The sequence below is a fragment of the Pseudonaja textilis genome, chromosome 2, assembly GCF_049901715.1.
Source record: "Pseudonaja textilis isolate UNSWEBS1 chromosome 2, rPseTex1.2, whole genome shotgun sequence".
Classification (NCBI taxonomy): Eukaryota; Metazoa; Chordata; class Lepidosauria; order Squamata; family Elapidae; genus Pseudonaja; species Pseudonaja textilis.
Window position 1 is genome coordinate 60,194,238 of NC_141991.1, and position 18,828 is coordinate 60,213,065.

Genomic DNA, 18,828 nt, shown 5'->3' on the forward strand with positions numbered 1-18,828 from the left:
TAGCAGGCATTTTGCTCACACCCCAGTCCTAAAATGACACATAGTCACTATTTCTCACATATTTCCACTGTGGTGATTACTGTAAACAATCCTGAAGCTGTCATGGAGCAGAAGACTGAATGAGATATAAATAGTCTAGAGCTAGCTTCCTTGAATTAAATATTTCATTAGCAACCTTTGACCTTTCTCTTGTTAATAGCATGTGAGTGCAATGAGGCATGGGCTGGCAATCCATGCAGAATTGTTGGCCTCTTGCATTTCATAAATATGGCTGAGAGCATGAGGTTTAAAGAGCAGAGGTTGACTCAAACAAGCTCCAAAAGCTTAAAAAAATATATATCTAGTGGCTTGCAGCTATGCAAGCTCAGACCTGTGGGGGCTCTGAGGAGGTTGAGAGACATAATAATTGAACGTGAAGATTATTTATATCCTTGCTGCGGGCTGATCTAGCATTAATCAGACCCTGATTACTTTCATAGCAGTGACTTTCAGTAATAGAATAAATGGCAGATTACACAGAGTGCATTTTGCTAATATTGAGCTACTGTCACCTGCTTTTGACATTCTGGAGAGTATAATAATCCAACCTATCAATAAACCAGCTTTGTTATCAATGTCAGCATCAAGATGGAGCTAACCTAGCACCAAAATGGTAGGATTATTATTGCAGCTCAGGGCATTATTCCATTACAGAAAGTGAGAAATGGAAGGACCGTTCTATTTCTTAAGATAAGAATAAAAGCCTTAAGACAAGTCTCCATAAACTCCAGTAAAGGTGTTTTATTAAATTTTGTATCCAGCTAAATTGTGAAAATATATTGAGAGCATGGGATTGTCTTTAGATGGAATGATTAAACACCAAGGTAACAGATAATTTGTGCATTTAATGCACACATAAATAACTTGTTATGCATGGATGGCAGCCAAGATACGTTTCATAGTGATGTTGCATTTGTGGTTTCACTTGGGAAGCATTTCAGTGCCAAAAAAGCAACCTCTAGAAAACATGACCAGTTCTTTCCCATTTGATCCAGCTTCAGCAGCTGTATCCTTGCCATTGCCAGAGGAAATGAAAATAATTATGCAGTTTCTAAAAATAATTCAAAAGATTGAAAACGTAATATTTTCGAGAAGGAATTCTCCTCCTTTGAGACAACTATCTCTAATTCATCATTCTCTGCTTCCTTGAAAAGATTTGTAGCTCTGACCTTAGTATGTTGATATTGAAAAAAATTAAATGGATGTAGATCATTGGCATAACAGGGCTAGATCCCGAAAAACCCTCTAGATCTGTAACGTAAAATTCTCCTCAACCACAACAGTGTCCTTCATGGGGAGCAGAAGTTGAACCAGCCCAAAATTTGATTTGAAAGATATCCCTCACATTGGGAAGGCTTTGTTTAAAAAATTACAAAAGCAAAAATCGCTTCTCCCTTATTCTTGCCCAAATGCCATTACTAAAGCTCTGGAAATCGTGGAATCTCCAATACTAGAACCCTCTATATAAGATTGCTTTGCTATTGTCTTCTGCTATCCACAGGCTCTAAGGGGACTCTTCCATCACTGTACAAAAGTTGCAGAAAAATAACCATTTGCCCCTAATGGCCAATACATCTGACCATTGAGAGCATTTCATTCCTGTTTGGTTTTATCTTCACTGGCTTCTAGCTTGCTTCCAGTTGCATTCAAAGTCCTGATTTGTTTAGAACTGCCTTTCTACTTTATGAATCTTTTCACTCAAGAATGACTTTATAATTTCTCTCATATTCCTCTGGGTGATTTGTGTAATAATGAATTCAGTTTTTGGGATACCTTGGCCCAAAAGAATCATTTCATTCTACCTTTTAAGAAGAGTCTATTCCAGATGGGGATTTTTTTTCCCCTGGAAATTGTTTCAATTGGTTTGAAATTACAGCATTCCTCTTGGATTCAAATGAAGTCAAGCTAAATAAATGGTACCATGCAGCCTACCTTCTATGTAATCATAATTAAAATGAAAGCGTAAAAGCATAATGTAGTCTCAGTCCATTTTTCTTCAGAAATATCCTATTTCTGTGCTTTCAATATATCTCAGAAGTTTTTTTAAAGCTTTTTTTTCTAGATGGAGAATGTTTTGGAACAACTGAAGATGAGGTAGCAGAAGAAAATTCAATAAATCTATCTCAGCTGCATCAAGCTGTGCACTCACTTCTTTGACTGATCTTGGGTGGGCTATTATGAAGGAAGACATCATTCTGTAAATGTCTACATTTTACAGATATTTAAAGTCAACCATGGTACTCTCAACTGAGTCTGGAAAACAACAGATAGATAGCAAGCACATTCTCTTTTTCCCACTTCAGTTTAATGTCAGATCACCACACTGTGAACCAATGTTTGAATTATATTGGAGCATATCTGCATATGAAGTGCATTATATTCTTTGGGTTATAAAGGGAAGTAAGAATTGTTATCCTCAGAAACAGTAAATAATAACAGAATTGGAAAGCAAAGTATGTGAACAGAGCTTACAGCAGGGGTCCCCAAACTTGCCAATTGTAAGACTTGTGGACTTCAACTCCCAGAATTCTCCAGCCAGAAATTCTGGGAGTTGAAGTCCACAAGTCTTAAAGTTGTCAAATTTGAAGGCCTCTGGTTTACACCAACACTATAGGGAAAGCATGCAGACCAAAACCTCTGGAATTCTTTACCAACAGAGGCCATACCTTTGTGTGTGAAGCCTGGGACCAGTTCTGACTCATTTGACCACATGGGAGGAGGGGACCTGGAATGGAGCCATTGCTACTATTCGAAGCTGCTTGCCCAGTTGCGTCTTGCAGCATCAGGGAAATTTTCAGTAAGTTCACTCTCTAAGCCTGAATAATTGGATTATCTTTAAACCTCATCTTTCTTTTTTCTTTTTTTGAAAACAATTTTATTGGTTTTTTTAAAAACAAACAAAACAAACAAAACATAAAAACATCAGCTCTCTTCCGTACATATATACAAACAGTGTGTCGGTTGGTTCATCAGTTTTGTGCATTCATTTCGTAGTCTCAATTACGGTTATGTTACATAATAACTCTTATTATCAATCCAAACTTATATGTCCTCATATCATTATTAAAAAATCATTTGACTATAATTTTATTCATTCATACTTTATGAGATAACTATAATTTGGGCAATTTATTCTATAACAAATCATATAATCATACCAAATCTATCCTAAAAAACACTTCATAGATATGATGTCAAATAACAAAAGAAAAAGAAAAAATAAAGATATTCCTTATTATCTAACATTCTAAATATTCTATTATTGTATTTTATCATCCAACCATCGATAGAAAAGGTCCCAAATTTTATAAAATTGTTTATCTTCTTGCTCTCTAATTTCAAAAGTCAATCTACTCATCTCAGCACATTCCAATATTTTCTTAATAATTTCTTCCTGCAATGGAATTTTCTCATTTTTCCAATTTTTAGCAAATACAATCCTAGCCGCAGTTAATACATTTACAATCAGATATTTCAAGTCTTTACTGTATGCATCTGGTAAGATTCCCAATAAAAAAAAACTCCGGTTTCAAATCTATGTGTTTCTTTGTCATTTTTTCCAACCACATGCAGATTTTAGTCCAGTATTTTCTAGCATCCTCACAAGTCCACCACATATGGTAGTATGAGCCAGGTATCTGATGACATTTCCAGCATTTTCCAGATTTATTCTTGAACATTCTTTTGTCAAAGTCTTTCCCCACATGCAACCTTGTTTTCTTCTGTTAAGTTTGCTGATGGACAGAGCCCTTGAATCTCTTTACATTATTTCTTCTAATATTTCCATTGGGTTGGAAAGAATAAAAATAGGAAGACAAACTCAGAAAAATCAAGGTTTGCAAAGCTATCATAAGAGAAGCCCTTCATAAGGGGGAAGCTCCTTATTTTTATAGACCAGCTAGATTTCCAACTATGCTGTTCCTCTCTTACTTAGATGCACCAATGCAGTTTGTTCATTCTCATTCTCCCAACTTAACTGATTATTTAATGTGTGAAGGATTTTTCAATGGTTTGTAAATGGATACATAATAGCTGGGAGAAAGCAATATGTCCAAGGCTGCAGGTCTAGAGTAGATGAAATCTAGACTTCAACTTGAGTCTCACTCCCACTTTCCATATTTTTTCAACCAGTTTTTAATCTTGCCTCTCCCTTCCTCACCCAGTGCTGGAAAAGAGCAGCTCATTCTTGCCAATGGTCCAAACAATATGTATCCACAGGTTTCTATAATTAGGACAAGACGTCTGAATGGCAGGAAACTAAGAAGAATTTAGCTGCCCTAAATTCTTCTTGGATGTATATTTCAAGAATATGTGCTGTAGAGCTATAATGAGCATGATCTGGGAGCAACAAATTGTATTACTTATTAGAAATGGCAAAATAGACTGAAGAACAGTTTATTTGATTTCACGGCTCAGATTTGACCACAATTCCATTCCAATCAGAAAGTCCTTCCCATTATTCATTAATTGAAGCCTAATTTAAACAAACATGACTATGTTCTCTCAATCAAAACTAGTGTGTCTATTTTGTGTTACTATAATAATGTGGTCCCATAAACCACAAATTGCATTGGAAAGGAATTCTGGAAGTGATCTGTCAAAACAGTGAGAAGGCACTGGGTTGCATCATATGGTCCAAATATTTGATGGAGTCTGTTCTTTTAAGTATTCCAGAATCTGTGGTCATTATAGGGGAAAAACAGCATTAAACTATACGTCTCTCTGTGGTTTATAGCCTATAATGAGTGAAGCAGGCAACACAAAACAGGTGGCAATTTTGTTTTTGGTGTTTGTTTACCAAAAATGTAATAACTGTTAAAGGGTAATGCAAATAAGAAACCAACAACAGATTGTTCCATCACTGTAATATAGAAATGCATTTTATTTCTTTGATCATAAAGCAGAACAAGACAGCGTATGCTGTATTTTCCTGGGTTGAATATACTGTATATAGATATATCAGAACTATACAAACTTCAACAAGAATTATGAAAAGATAAGTGGGACACAGACTGTCAACTTCCATTTGAGCATATTCGTATCAAAACATCTGGCAATGTCAAACTGACATGTGGAAACATTCTGTTCAAGTGCTCTGAATTTAAATCTGAGAAAGGTACCTTTCTAAATATTCTGAAAGTTGTACCACACAACAAAAATTGCACCCCACATAAAACCATACCTAAGCCATTTTCTTTCCTTCATCAGTTGAATATATTTTCTGCTACTAAAGCCCTTCCTTGGTAGTTAATTGTCTTCTGGCTATCTGATTACTGGGCACTAGACCAAGAAGAGACTACTGTAATTTTTAACATTTCACATTTTGATTCCAATAATTAGAACTGAGATTTGAATTTGTATTGACATTTTCATCCTGAGATTCCAAATAATCACTCCCTGACATTCATTCAACTTGTAAATTTGGATTCCAGTATGAAAGTTATTAATCAGATAGCAAATGCCAATTAAAGAGCTGGGTTTGAATTGATGCCCTAATTTCCATCCTTCACCAAGCATACACTATTTTTTATGCCTTACTTGTAATACTGGAGTTATTATATAGCTTTTTTTCCCCTACCAGGATAATTAGACAGCTTCTCCCAATTTATTTTTATGTTATGGATAGGATCCCAGTAGCAGGAGTTTTCCATATCAAGCTGGAACTTGAAATGGGAATGGAACTAAACATGAAATCTAGAAGATCTGAAGTGGTGCCTGGTGAGGATCTGGATGGAGCAAAACAAGCTCAGATTAAATCCTATCAGCATGAATTTGCTATTTGTCATCGGTAGTAACTTTGGAAGGACTGGATTTGCCCGCTCTAAAAGGACATGGTTCATGATTTGGAGGTCTTCTTGGATGCTCAAATACTGTACAAATAACAGGTAGAAATCTTGTATCTGAGCTTCATCTAATATGCCAGTTTGGGCCATAACTGGATCAGATCTAATTAGACTCCATTTGGGACTGTCCATGGAAATGAAAGCTGGAGCTGGTACACAACAAGCAGACTGTTGACAGATCACTCTACTTGTGCAGAATGACTCTGGTTTTAAAATGACTGCCTTAAATATGTGCAGGCTTCTCTGCCCAATTCAAAGTCTTGATCATTGCCTGTACAGATTTAACAGGCAACATCTTGCCAAAACTGATTGTGCCAATCCAGTGTGAAAATGTCTGGGAGGTCAGCTGAGAAGACTCTTGCACTAAATGGAGAAGTACATAGGGCTGGGATGAAGACACACTCATGTTTTCTCCCATAGATATGTTCAGCATTACCTCTTCTTGCATTATACAAGTAGGTAAAAATGATATTGTTCCAAATTGTCTTCAGTCCTAAGTGATTCGGAATGACTCTTACCACAGAGTCTTTAAATAAAAATCATTTGTTTTACTGCTATCGAGATTCCTTCTGCACTATGTTGTTTGCCACTCAGAATTTGTTAGGACTGTGGTAAGGGGTAACAAATATTGTTACATAAATTAATTTGTGCACATTGATCTCCTATTACAAGTGGTTTGCTCATTAAGCAGTAAATGTAAAGTGATACTGACTTGAATTTTCAATTTTCAATCATCATTTAAAAAGGGACAGCTGCTCTGTTGACTCTTTATTAGGCTAACAAAAAGTTTACACAATTTGTACAACATCAACATTAAGCACAACATCAACATTAAGAGGAAGGGAAGGTTAGAACAAGGTATACCAGGTGAAAACATGTTGGTTTTTCTTCTCTCTTCATAACCAAAAGCTTCAACATTATATCATGATGCTTCACATTTCTCTGTCCTAGTTCCCTTTTGTTGGCTGCCTGGTTCAGAGAAATTCAGAGGGCAATTGCACCATTTCATTAAGAAATTTTTATGATTTGTGGAAAAATAAAGTATAGACCTGTACTGTTTAGTGCATACATCCATAGCAATATCTAACTACACAAGAAAAACAACAATCTATCTGAATAGATCAAGTCCTTGATTTCATCAGTTACTGGCCAAGCTATTGACTTACTTGTATAGCATTCCATATTGACAAATTTGTAACACACACACACACACACTGGTTTGAGCATTCCCTTTGTTGCGGGAGACTTGGATTTGAATCCTAAATAGTTTCTACCTTACCAATAGAGATCCTTGGACAAAGACCCTCTAACATTTCACTTGCCTATTTCAAATATGAGAGTGACCTGAACTAGGAGTGTTATAGCCAGTTCAGACATTGCCTGGATTAACAATCTGATTAGCAACAGATATGGGTGAACCAGGACAATATGATACTATGTAAGCTATTGGAACAATCCAAACATGGATGAGACAAGAGAGCCCAGAAATGATGGGATGCTACTGCAGCAGTAGACTTTACTGAGAGGGGATATAGGAAACATATGGATGGAAAAAAGACTTACCCAATACTTCAGCATAACGTAGAGGTAGCTGCTCTCATAACTTGAAACACAATAACTACACATTACATTCTGAACTCAAGAAGACCTGGAAAAAAACTGGATGGACAACCAACACCTGAAGATGGAACATCATTGCCACCCCCTCCATTTACAGAGCACACCTGGTAATATGAGGCATAAACTCATGGATTAAGTAGCTACCTCAACACACACACACACACACACACACACACACACACACACACACAATGTAAATGTCTAACTACAACAGAAATTAGGCTGCAGTATGTCTTCCTGAAAGGCAAATTCTCAGGGAACACCCACACATGCACACATGTTTCAAACTTTTCCCAGCTAGTCCAAACATTTATGCCAACGTCAGAAAAATAAAGGAAAATAAAGTAAAACCAAACCAACACTTTTTCAGGGAACTGAAAAAGCATGATCAAAGGTAAAACTCAATGCAGAAGCAAATAATCCTTGACACATAGAAGATTCCTAATTAAATTATTATATTTTTAATTTTAAAAGGATCAGACAATTGATGGTGATGCAGCTAGAGTAGTCAAGACTAGATTGGAAAGGCAAGTAGAAGGACTAATAGAACAAGGTTGCAAAAATCCAAAAGGCCAGTAGATGGCAGCCATGAACTCTCTTTATAGACTTCTCATGGTCCTCTGGATTTCTGCAGCCTAGATCAAGTAAGCTGATAATTTGCAGACTTTCACAGCATAACTGAATTATATTAATGTTCATATATTGATTGGAAAGTGCAACATTAAATATGTTCCATTCATTTTCAAACATGAATAACTCCTTCCCATCTACACCTGAAACACGTGAAAAATTAACACCTGATGTCAAGTAATGACAAAAAATTAAATATCTTAGCAAAATTGCCTTAAACCAGAATAGGTAAGAAGATGGAACGGAGCAACGTGTAGAATGCCTCGAGATAAAGGCAGAGGCCAATACTGTACTGGGTGAAGCTCTTTATCAATGAATTTTGATCATGTACTATTCAGCCTTAAAGAACAGTGTGTAGATCTTGGTTCCAACTTCCTTCTATAGTTATATAATCATAAAGTGAGATAATTCTATGTATTCAGAGAGAGAATTTCAAACGTTCCTTAGAGAAAGGTGAAGATGTGATAGGAGATTTCAAATAAAATGAAATAATCATGAAAGTACCAGTATCAGCAGAGTTTCCATTCAGTTTTTTGAACAAAGCAGAATCCTGAAATATAGAAAAATAATGTTGCTTCTGCTGATACTGGTACTTTCATGATTGTTTTATTTAAATCTCATCCTTTCACCTTCTCTAAGGTTTAAATCTCTCTGTACATAGATATCTCCTTTAGATAACTATAGAAAGTGGAACCAAGTCTCTTGTTCTTTAAGGCTGAATAGTCTGATCAAAATCATTGATAAGAGCTTCCCCCAGCAGTGGCCTCTGCCTTCTCGGGCTTCCTTGCTCCTCCATCTTTTCCTTTCTTGTTAGCTTTCTAAGTATTTTGTCTTTGCATCAGGTGCGTGTGGTGTAGGTGGGAGGGTTTCTGTTTGAATGAATGGCTTTTGTTGCACTTTCCAATCAATTGTGGAATTTCAGTTATGCTGTAAAAGTCGGATTTCTCCAAGTGATAAAACTTTCAGGTTCAAAATTAACTGCAAAATGGATGTAGTGGGGTGAAATATGACCAAAATAGGTACACTACTTAAAAACAACATACAGAAATTAAGTTTTTCAAAGATAAATGCTTGGAAACCACTTGCACCCAATCATTTGCTAGAAAATTAACATATAAAAGAAATGCAGCAAATGGTATATTCTGTCAGATATGGAAATAGGATGAACGTAAAATAGAAATAGATAAATTCTTTGAGGTCCATCTTTTTTAAATGTCTTGGGTTGACATCTCTGTACAATGGGAAAATCTGAAATTCAAAATTTAAATTAGGCTTAATTATGCTGCTTAATTTCCACTTAATTTCCATGCATATTTGAAATTTTATGTGTGCATACATATACATATACCAGTCCAAGTTTCTGCCTTCTGCCTAGAGGGTTTCTCCCTCTATTTTTTGTATAAAATAGAGTTGCACATATTTCTGTGTTTCCCATTTCGACAGCTTGGCATAGATATTTAATAATTCTTAGTGGAGGAAAATATTCTCCTTTTACTTTTTTCATCTCCAGAAATCTCTACAAGGATTGCAAAACTCTGTTATATCACTATTGTTTTCCCCCTTCTCTGTAAGATCATTTTTATTGTGCCTTCTGTCCTTTTTAATTGTCTTTTTCATTATATGTAATATGTAACTGCCAGCTGATAGTTGACCATAAACTGTATACACCACACACACACACACACACACCATTAGAAAATGCAAAACCCTTTATCGTAAAATAAATCACAGAAGAGTAATGATTTTATTAAGTGTGATAAAATACATTTCCATTTGCATATCATTCATGGATCTTTGGAGATATTTGAAACTGATCTCACGTATTTCAGAGTGCAAACAATATGATATAACAATTAGAAATGCCCCCTTATAAAAAAGCTCAGATACTAATTTCCCACAAGCAATTAAACTAATGCTGTTTTGACCCCAACTCAATCAGCCAACCCTTCACCTACATGAACCTTCTAGAATTATTTTCTTACCATAATCACTACCTCAGCCAATTAAATATTATCATTTAAAGGAAAGGGTCTCAGTTTGGATGAAGGCCAGGACAGAACAGAGCCCTAGACTTGGTTTGGGCAACACTCATAAAGCCAAACTACATATCTTGTGCAAAATTCTTACAGCTGCTTCTTCTAAAGAAAAAAAAGGAGTGCGCAGGGAGCGCTTTCCTTCCCTGCCTGCCAGTTTCCTACTGCAACTTCACTCCTACTAGGATGCCTAAAACATATGGTGTCCAAGGCATGTTGGAGCTTCACCAAACGTTGATGTATCTAGAACACCCCTCGGAGGAAAAGTGGAACCAAGAGGCTTTGAGAGGAGAAGGTTAAGCTTCTTCTCACCTATAATTTGCATTTGTTTCAGATCTCCTGTACTAAGCAAAAGCAGTGTTATGCATTTTATTACCTATATCGTAATAGCTCATGTCATTTGGCCCACATAAAAAGAATTAGTTAGCTCTGAGGTTGAAACCAATGCTTTAACGCCCCAATTTTTCTCTCTCTCTCCAAGACCCAAAGGTCAGGCTTTGGGATGCTGATGCAGAAGAGAGTATTTAGCTCAGCAACATATTTTTTTGATAAAAACTAGTTCTGTCCAATTCATATCAATAAAATGTCTCAGAGGAGAAAATGTTGCCAGTCATTTGAAAACTTCAGCAGACTGTTTAGAAATATCTTCAGCCTTGGCTATTTTAATCTACTGCCTTTGTCAGTGCTTCCATTTCTTTTCTTTCTTCTTGTTTTCAATCCATTCACAGAGTTTGGTAGCGGCAATATAAGAAAAGTCCTATTTGATTAGCATTTGGCTTCACACCATAGCTGTGAATTGGCCAGCTACCGCCATTCCCCCTTCTCCCTCATTACTGCTAAGGAATGCTTTTCTGTTATTACTCCATTATTTCTGGATAGAACTAAGAGCAAAAAAAAGTCCATTAATTTATATAAGGGCTTAGTTACCTTGTACTATTCTCTGTATCTTTCATAATCTACCATTTTGAATATTTGACTTCTTTTGGAGGCTCTTTAAATCAGTGTTCCACGCACAAATGGATAACAAGGTTTTATTTTGCCAGGTTTCAAGCCACAAGTATTAGAATCCTATGATTTCTCACTACATTGTAAAAAGGAGGTAGTCCTTGACCTAGGACCATTTGTTTAGTGACCACTTGAAGTTACAATGGCACTGAAAAGAATGACTTATGACTGGTTTTCACACTTATGACTGTTGCAGCATCCTCATGATCACGTGATCAAAATTCGGGCACTTGGCAACTGCCATGTATGTATGACAGTTGCCCTGTCCTGAGGTCATGCCATCTTCCCAGTCAACTTCCAACAAGCAAATGCAATGGGGAAAGCCAGATGTGCTTAATGGCTTAACCATCAACAACTGCAATGATCCACTTAACAACTGTGGCTAAAAAGATCATAAAATGGAGCAAAACTCGCGTGACAACTGCCTTGTTTAGCAACAGAAATGTTGAGCTCAATTGTGGTCATAAGTCAAGGACTATCTGTAGTAAATGAACTGAAGCAGCAGTTACTTTCATTGGGTCAGTTCCAGAATCAAGTTGAAAAGAACTACAGGTACTGTATTTTGATGGTAAAAAAGGATAGAGATTATTTTCATAATCTCCCATTAATTTCCTCCATATACCCAGAAATTGGGTTTTGAAGGTTTCGGTGGCATAATCTTCCTCACTGGATGCAGTGTTAGAATTATTGGATTTCAAAAATGGAGACCAAAGTCAGCCTTCAGTCATGGGAACTCACTGGGTGACTGAACCAATCAGCATCTATTCCATGCATATTTTCTTGTAATAAAAATTGGAGGGGGGGGGGGAATTCTATACAATATATATCACTTTGATCTTCTGGAGGAAACGTAAGATATCTATCTAAGCCAAAAAAAAAAATAGATAATTTAATTCTTTATTAAATATTGTTCCACTCATCTTTTATGATATTCAGCATAGTCTATCTATGACTTTATCCCATTTTATCTTCAGTATCATTGTTCTAATGTAGATTAGACTATGAAGCAGATATTTGCTTCATTTTTTCCCCTCAAGTGAGTTTTAAACTTAAACTTGGAGTTGAAATGAAGTCTGGTCTATGAGTACCCACTCGGGATCAGGCAAACATTTGCATATGTGTTAAACTTTATAGGAAACCAATAATTCACTTGGATGATGCTATCCTCTTAAGGCCAAGAGGAGCTTTCCCTTTGCTTTCTTAGGCAAATAGCCCTGCCAAAACATCTGTCAGATAGGCTTCTTTGCACACCAGAGCAAAAACCACATGCAAACTGCCACATCACTTCAATCTGCAATTCTGCTTTGTATGCTCAGCAGGTCTTTTAAGAATTATACACATCCTAAAATGTACCAAGATCTGCTCAGGGTCAGAATCAAGTTACTCTTGCTCATCATTTAAATGACACCATCACATCACACACACACACACCCCACACACACACTACAAAAAGATATTCTTGGGGAGGGGGCAGGTTTCTAAGTGGGGAATGATTTGACAGTGGCATCTGATGGATGGTAGTCCAGGGTGATTTTAAATTCGGCAATTCATTCAGAAGGCTTTTTAGAGTAGATGGCTGGTCAAACAAAACATTTGAAAGACACCAGTAAGAAAATCGGCATGCTGAGTTGACTTTTTCTTTGTGTCATGTCGGGAGATGAGCAGAGGAATAATAAATGGCTACTCACATTTGTAAGCGGAACAAACTTTTTTGCAAAAAGCATTTGAGCTTTTTACCCATTGAATGATAAACAAGGTTCTTTAATATATGTTATAATGTGAGCTTCCTCTTGCGATTTCTTTTGAAAGAAACAATCATTGTACATTCTCTCCCCTAGGAGTTTGCTAAATGCTCTAGCACTCTCTTCTGAGCTTGCCTCTGGCTCTAGATTATAAAGCATACCCCTGCTGGGAACCTATATGAAAAGGGAAGGAGGGAGAATAATGGGTTTTTTCCTAGTTAGTATCCTTATAAGCTTTTTTTTTTTTTTTTAAAGATTGTGGATAAGGAAAAAGTGAGTAAAAATAGAGAAAGCAGATAATTTTCCATTTCTTCCAACCTGCCACTGTGGATGATCTATGAAATTGCTCCAAATATAAACCAGTAATAAGCAAAAGGGTTAAATAATAAGGAAGCAAATACACTTATAAGTTAAAATGAAGTAATAAGATACTTCAGGTTTGATATGATTGTCTCAGTGGAGACATATATATACACACACACACATTTATAAAAGCTAACCTGTTCATTTTTTCCAAATATAATTCCACCCATCCCCACCATCCATGCCCTCTAGTGTCTCAGTGAATATCTGGAATCCCAGAAAGTCTCATTAGTCTCTAGCGTTCTGCAGATAGTATTGTTTTAATACTTTTAATAATAATTCCCATTACAAAAGTTTTTATTTGTTTCGATTGTGAGATCTCAAATTAGTTCCTGGATCCTGGACCAGCAAGCAAGCTCCTATCATGAACTCTGAAATGAGCTGATGTGACTTCCAAATTAAACTCTGAAAGATAACCAGTTACCAGAAATGACAGTGGCTGGCTGGCAGAGAGCCTATCTCCTGTCCAATTGTCTAAATTTTGGGGAATAATAGGCAAGGATATCTGTAGGGTTGGAAAACCCTGGAGGGCTACTTTATCCTTCTATATCCCATTGCAGTGAATGGGATGAAAGGAGGAGAGACCAGAAAGAGAAGGATCAGCTGGATGGCATGAAATAAGAGCAAAGAAAAATTCACACAACATGCCTTTACTTCTCCAAAAAGCACCCCCCCCCCACACACACACACACATCACAATGTATGTACAAATATCTAAAGAGGTAGCCAGGCTTCTAATTCTACTCATGGTCAATGCACCTGAGTAACAAGGCTTACCTGGTTAAAAGAGACACCTGTTAGGTGAGGGGTGAGCAGCTTACTGGTCAGCTTCTTTCCAGGTGGCTTTCGAGGTTTCCCGGGGCAAGCAAACCAAACCAGCTCTTCTTCTCTTCCTCCCCGCCCCTCAAGGATCGGATGCCTGCTTCATGCTGTGAAGATGCTTGCCTCTGTCAAATGCTGGAGGTGCCACGCGTCCTCCGGATCCTTTCCTCTTACATAAGTAGCTGCCCACAGCTCGGGTGCTGAAAGCTCTTGATTTGCTTAGCGTGCAGGCAGGTCCCTCGTTCGCTGCGATGCTCGCCTATTTGATTCACATTCGAAACTCTGACGACGACGTGGATGTCAAAGCAGCTTGCCATGCATTTATTACCTCTGCGGGGAGCTGTCCGGAACTAGGGTGCTGCAATCAAACTCCCCATGCTGAGTGCCGGAGCACAAAATATTCCCCCGCGGGAGCTGTCCAACAACGTGGTGCTGAATTCTAGCTCCCAGGACAAGAGGTCTTCAGTAGAGAAGGGTGCTACATACAGTGCTCATGCAGTCTCTCGAAACAGTTTTTCTTGTCTGGGATACTATAGCGATAGATAACAGCGAGGGGCTCTCATCTTCCGTGCGACTGATTCTCTATGTTGGGAGTCAGGATCAGATTAATTCTTAGAAGCAACTGGAGGAGGAGGAGGATCAATGTGCCTGTTTAGTGATTCTGAGGATGGATCACAATATAGATATTAAACTAAAGGTTCATTGTCTAGACTGATTCAGGGAGTAGCACGTGGTTAGACGAAAACACTTCTTCACAGACCTCAGACAGGTGGGCGTTGTTAATCTAAAGGTTTGAAGGCAAACCTGCCTGTGCATTGCTTTCACGGCCATATATTTTAGAAGGTATAGAGACAGTAAACAGGAGAGAAATATAGAAAACATTGGAGATGACATGCAAAAAAAATCCTATCCAACCAAAATCTGGTGCCTTGTGGCGATCGTCTTATGCAGCAAATGTGAACCTAGCAAATTCCGGTTGCACTCAATTATTCAGAGAGAACTTTCTTTTTTAAAATTTCTTGATCATGTGAATATTTTTTGCCACTTAATTTCCTGATCTGCTTCAGGCCGTCTGCATGTCTTCCTTTCTTGTTTGAGCTTCCAGATAATATGCTGAAATTTAGACTCCGGTAAGAAATCCCCACAATCAACTTGCCTCTACTTTAGAAAAGTGACAAAGCATGGACATAAATTTTATAAAGAAGACTAATGGCACTTTCTAGATTATGCTGAGAGACCTTGAGTTGCCCCAAATTAATAGGGGGAGGGGAGTGAAATAATTTACTTAATATAATTACATCCCAATAGGGGATAAGACTATGATTTGGAATGAATTTAATTCAGTAACTGGCAGATCAGGCTGATGGTGTGGAAAAGCCAGTGATTCTGTTGACTTGTTCTTTTTCTAGGGATAGTTTATTTTCTCCCTTTCTTTACATTAACAACCACTTTAATCAGCCACTAATTATGTACTATGGGGAAACAATTCATTCAGCAAAACATCTTTCTGTTTCATTTTTTAAAAATTGAATATCTTTAAATCAGCAACTCCCAGATGCATTAGACTAGAGTTCCCATCATTATATCACAATGTATTTTGCAACTAATGCTGCTGTTCCTACCTCAACCTTTTTCACACTGTTTTTTTTCCCTCATAAGTGAAAGATGTTGCTAGCAGAAGCCAGATTTGACAAGTGTCGATTTTGTCTGTAAGATTATCTGCTATCGAGAGCTGTATGAACTGAAACCTGTGAAGACTTCTGAAGAAAAATATGCCAAAAAAGTGAGGATTTTTAACGAAAATCACGCATGGAACTTATTCTGACTTTATTAACCATTTTCATTTTGCAACTAAACCAGTGGCCACCCAAAATAAACTAATTATGGACTTTATTAAACAGTGCTTTCTTTTCTTTGCCCCAAATCTGTCAATAAATTTAAATGGATAACCATATAATTCCATGCCACAAAAAGGAGAAAATCTACCTACTTTTGCCATACCCAGCCATAATTTGGTAAACCTTTGGAATATTTTTTTAGTGTTTCTGCCTTTTTTAAAATATAAAAATGTTTCAGATCCCCCAAATTGATTTTATTACCTTTTTGGGAGGCACGCCTTTGGATTAGTTCATTCTTTTGATGAGAAAGTGATGTGTCTCAGTGGTAGAATATTTGTTTTGTTTGTAGAAGTTTGAGTATTTTACTCAACAGTAGAATATTTGTTTGCATGTAGAAAATTACATTTCAGATTTCTAATGATGGTTGTAAAGGACTCCTGTCTGAATCTTTAGAGCACTGCTCACCACAAACTGGATAATTCTGATGTAGATGGTTTCTGACTGTTTTTTTTTCTGAAATGGAGCAACCAGAACTTTCTTCATAATATCCCCATGTGATGGTACTAATGGTGTATACCATTAGCGTGCCATTGCAATACTGCCAGATTCATTTTCCACCCTTTTCTATAAGATACTGCACCAAATTTGCTTCCCCCACATATTTATACTAAGCTGATTATGATGCCAGTATATTTTTGTGGAGATTCAAAGACATTTTAAATGCCACCAACAGGAAATTGAAGGAAGGAGGATGGTTGTACCAGGCACTGTATATTTATACTGAACCTTAATGTCATTTGTCTTTATTTACTTGCCTATGAACCATTCTTTCATAACACATTGTAATTTGTCTGGATTTTGTCCTACTGAAATAAATTAGGGTATCTGCAACTCTGGATACTTTACCATCCTATACTCTAATTTCACACAGAGAGAAGGATCCGATGGAATTATTTCTGGGAAATAACAGATGGCTGTGCATTCTTCTCCACTTCTGTACATTCATTATGTCTCTAAAACATTTTTAAGAAGTCTGAACAAATTGCTAAATGCAATAGTTTCCAATCAGACTTTGCCTTTAGAAAACATCCTTAAGAACATAACACTTTTGGCCTTATTAATATGCAACTTCTGCAGCATCCAAAATCCTTCCACATGTGAGTATAGAATGGGTCTTATTATTGGAAGAGATCTTGAATCAGGCAAAGCTATGCTCAAACATCCTGTATACTTTGTGGGAGCATCTAGATTATTGAATGATATTTATCAGAAGGTTTTACCATTCTTAACTATGTTGGATTACCGTTGGTGAGAGCCAGAATCCTACAAAAACTGGAAAGGTATATATTTAAGAGAGCCAGTTTGGTATAGTAGTTAAAGGCAATGGGGTAAAAAATAGACTATAAATTCTATTCCTGTCTTAAGCAGGAAGCTAGTTGAATTTGGACATTCATTCTCTCTTTCTCAGCCCCAGAATGAATGCAATGGCAGACCCCTTCAAAGAAAATTACATAGACTTGGGCAGAAATTGCCAGGATCTATTAATATAGAATATACACTGAGTAGCCAGACATTGGGTAGTTGTGGTTGCTTCATCCTAGGAATTCAAGGTTGCTTACTTGGGTTATCCCTTCATTTTATGCTAATATCCCTATCCCTAGATTAAGAGACATTCATTGACACAAAATTACTCTTTCAACTTCCATGATTGGACTATTAAAGGCTCAATCTCTTTAATCCTTTAACAATCTTTCCTTGGCTCATTTATCACTGCTGGGTGAAAACCTTTTACAATCACATATCACCATCTTATCCAACAGGCTTGAACCAGTCACCATCTTACACTTTTTCATAGCAATATTTCTAGGATCGAGTGCTAAATTAGTAGTAGTTTGAAATGAAAAGCATATCCAAGATGTTCACTATTCAAACGTCTTCTTCTGTATTTCTTCCTGCAACCACTCATATTTAAATGAGATGGAAGTATGATATACTGAGCAATGCATCTGGAGATGGAAATACAAGGGATGGGTAAAAGAAGAATTTTGCAGTGTGAATTGTGGCCAATACATTGATTTGTGATCAAAGGCAGAGTTGTTAGGAGCAATATGATTCAAACTGGAATCCTACTCAACTACTTACTGGGGGTAGGGCACTGGTCTTCTCTCTTTCAAGATGGCTGCGCAAAGTTCTGAAGTTGTACAGTTCTACTTTATTTTGAACACATGTAGGAAGTTCTTAATGTTACACAGTCAGAAGATTCTGATGCTATACTTATATTCAGTTATATGATATGGGTATTTTTTTTCATTGACACAATTAACACTATGCAGTGGAGAAAACAAATTCACAAAGAAATAAAAAGACAGAACCATTATTAACATACCACTCAGCTCTGCAATCTGTGTTCAATGTAAGTGATCATTTCCCAGCTAGAACTCTCTCTCTTGTCAGTTCACAATACTTGTCTGCATGAGTTAAAGCGTGGACATTTTTCTTGGTTTCCTGGAGTGCTCTACTGTACAAAAGATCAGTAATTGGCAGTCAAATTATTAAGGTTCTCTTCATCCAGATCTGTACTTTTAGTTCATTCAACAGGCCCATTAATATTAATAAAATAGACTGATGCCACATTAACAGAGTATTGTTACCAATTTATTATAGGGTCAGTTTCTGGGGGATTCTGAGACAAGCCAAGGTTAAAAAAAAATCTTGAACATTCCCCAGTAACACACACACACACACACACACACACACACACACACACACACATAGATTGTCAATAGTCAAGTTAAATCTTCTGGCGCACCTTCGGTTGTCCAGCAGGGGACTTCTTAGCCCTTCTACCAAGGATTTCTCTCTTCAGCCCAGCCTTGGGAAAACTTAAAAGAAA

At 37.0% G+C, this 18,828-nt stretch overlaps 1 protein-coding gene across 1 annotated transcript in view; it reads right to left on the reverse strand.

Moving 5' to 3' along the window:
* The window catches only part of GRM2 (glutamate metabotropic receptor 2), a 102,391-nt gene extending 87,668 nt beyond the window's left edge, over nt 1-14,723 (reverse strand). The window contains exon 1 of the mRNA XM_026721471.2: nt 14,053-14,723. The gene's annotated coding sequence lies outside the window, so the exon portion shown is untranslated. The remainder of the gene's footprint in view (nt 1-14,052) is intronic.
* Between the last annotated feature and the right edge of the window lie 4,105 nt (nt 14,724-18,828).